Consider the following 2,237-nt stretch of genomic DNA (forward strand, 5'->3'; position numbering starts at 1 on the left):
ACCCTGGGTCAGGCTGTAGGTTCTCTGGCTCCGGCCCATTTCCTGAGTCTCATTCTCCATCTTCCCCATTGATTCTGAGAACTATCCAGTAACCTTTTGCCAAGTTCCTTTTCTCACTGGGTTAGCCAGAATCAAATTCAGTGGTGTGTTGCCAAGAACGACAACTAATATGCCCAGGATAGTAAAAGAATGAGAATTCCTCACCAATTCCTCCTCTTTGAAAAGAACCAGCCATTCCACCCTGTGTGAATAGGGCTGACGAGTGTGACCAGGGGGCCGTCCAAGTCACAGCACACTGTGACATCCCAGGCTTGGTCCTCAAAGGCACTGCAGTGTCTTCCTTGCTCTCTCCTTCTCCATTCTGTTAGCATGCTCAGGCAAATCCTCCAGACGGGTCCCTGTGGCAGGGAACAGAAGCTTCTTGCCCACAGCCAGCATCTGGGGCAGACTTTCTAGCCCCAGCCAGCCTGTCAGGTGTGCCACTTTCAGATAGGTGAGATGCGATAAAATGGCTAGCCATACTCCAGAGCTCAGAAAACAGAGGACTCTGCTAAAGATTTGTCAGCACAGTTCATAGGAACAGCCTTTTCAGGACTTGGGAATGTGCATTGTGGTCCTTGTTAATCTTGCAAGTTTTTGAGAGCAATGGGGAAGGTTGGCAGAGGGTAACATAATGACTGTCACTCAATGGCAAGAATCCTGTTAACAATCCCATGTCGGCCTAATCTTATGTCTTAAAAGCACCTTGCCGTGCTTGCTCTGGGAGCACATAAATTAAAATCAGAATGATATGGCTTGGCACCTGTGGCTCAAGCGGCTAAGGCACCAGCCACATACACCTCAGCTAGCGGGTTCAAATCCAGCCCGGGCCTGCCAAAACAGCAATGACAGCTGCAACCAAAAAACAGGCAGGTATTGTAGCAGGCACTGGTAGTCCCAACTACTTGGGAGGCAGAGGCAGGAGAATCGCTTGAGCCCAGGAGTTGGAGGTTGCTGTGAGCTGAGATGCCATGGCACTCTACCCAGGGCGACAGCTTGAGGCTCTGTCTCAAAAATAGATAAATAAATAAATAAATAAATAAAAATCAGAATGATACAGAGAAGATTAGCATGGCCCTTGAGCAAGGATGACATGGGAATTTGTGTAGTGTTCCGTATTTTTCATAGACCTATAAAAAATAATTCTACACTTCATTTGAAAAAGAGCCCAAATAGCCAAGCAACCTTGCAGGAGGCATCACTTTATGAGATATCAAGTTATGCTACAAGCCTACAATAGCCAAAGCAGTATGGTACTGGCACAAGAATAGAGACATAGACCAATGGATCAGCACAGAGGACCCAGAAAGAAAGCCATCCTCATGTTGCCATCTGATATTCGATGAAGCAATCAAAAACAAACACTGGGGAAAAGAATCCCCATTCAATCAAAGGTGCCGGGCAAATGGAAAGTAACATGTAAAAGGCTGGAACAGGATCCACACCTCTCACACTCACAAAAATTAAAGCATGATGGATAACAGTCCGAAATCTAAGACACGAAACTACAAGAATTCTAGAAGAAGAAGGTGGAAAAACACAGACATCGGTCTAGGCACAGAATTTATGAACACCCCAAAAGCATTCACAGCAATAAAAATGAATATTAATAAGTCACTTGATCAAATGAAAAAGCTTCTGCACAGCCAAAGAAAAAATCAATAAAGTGAACAGACAACCCACAGAATGGGAGAAAATATTTGCATGCTATAGATCTGATAAAGGGCCGATAGAGTCAGAATCTACAAAGAACTCAAAGAAATCAGCAAGAAAAAAACAAACAACCCTGTGGAAAAAGTGGGCAAAAGACATGAGCATAATAAACTTGAAAAGAAGACAGACTAATAGCTAACAAATATATGAAAAAATACTCAACATCCCCTATTATCAGGGAAATTCAAATCAAAACCACAATGAGATGTCACCTAACTCCAACGAGAACAGTTTTATCAAAAGTCCTGACACATCAAATGCTGGTGTGAGTGTGGAGAGAAGCCCTCACGCGCTGCTGGTGCCTGCAGACTTACGCAGCCTCTATGGGAAGCAGCAGGGAGATTCCTCAAAGAACTAAAAGTAGACCTACCATTCCACCCAGCAATCCCACTGCTGGGTATCTGCCCAAAGGGAAAAAAGACACTTTATGAAAAAGACAGAGATACTAGAATGTTTATAGCAGCACAATGCACAACTGCAAAGAT

The 2,237-nt window shown here is 44.2% G+C and overlaps 1 non-coding gene across 1 annotated transcript; it reads left to right on the forward strand.

Annotated features, from left to right (window-relative positions):
• The first annotated feature begins 1,059 nt into the window (after positions 1-1,059).
• On the forward strand, positions 1,060-1,162 carry LOC111726704. The gene has a single exon (XR_002774416.1). It is a non-coding gene; the product is annotated as a U6 spliceosomal RNA (small nuclear RNA).
• The last annotated feature ends 1,075 nt before the right edge of the window (positions 1,163-2,237 follow it).

Source organism: Otolemur garnettii, unplaced genomic scaffold, assembly GCF_000181295.1.
Source record: "Otolemur garnettii isolate 467f Iridium unplaced genomic scaffold, OtoGar3 scaffold00075, whole genome shotgun sequence".
Classification (NCBI taxonomy): Eukaryota; Metazoa; Chordata; class Mammalia; order Primates; family Galagidae; genus Otolemur; species Otolemur garnettii.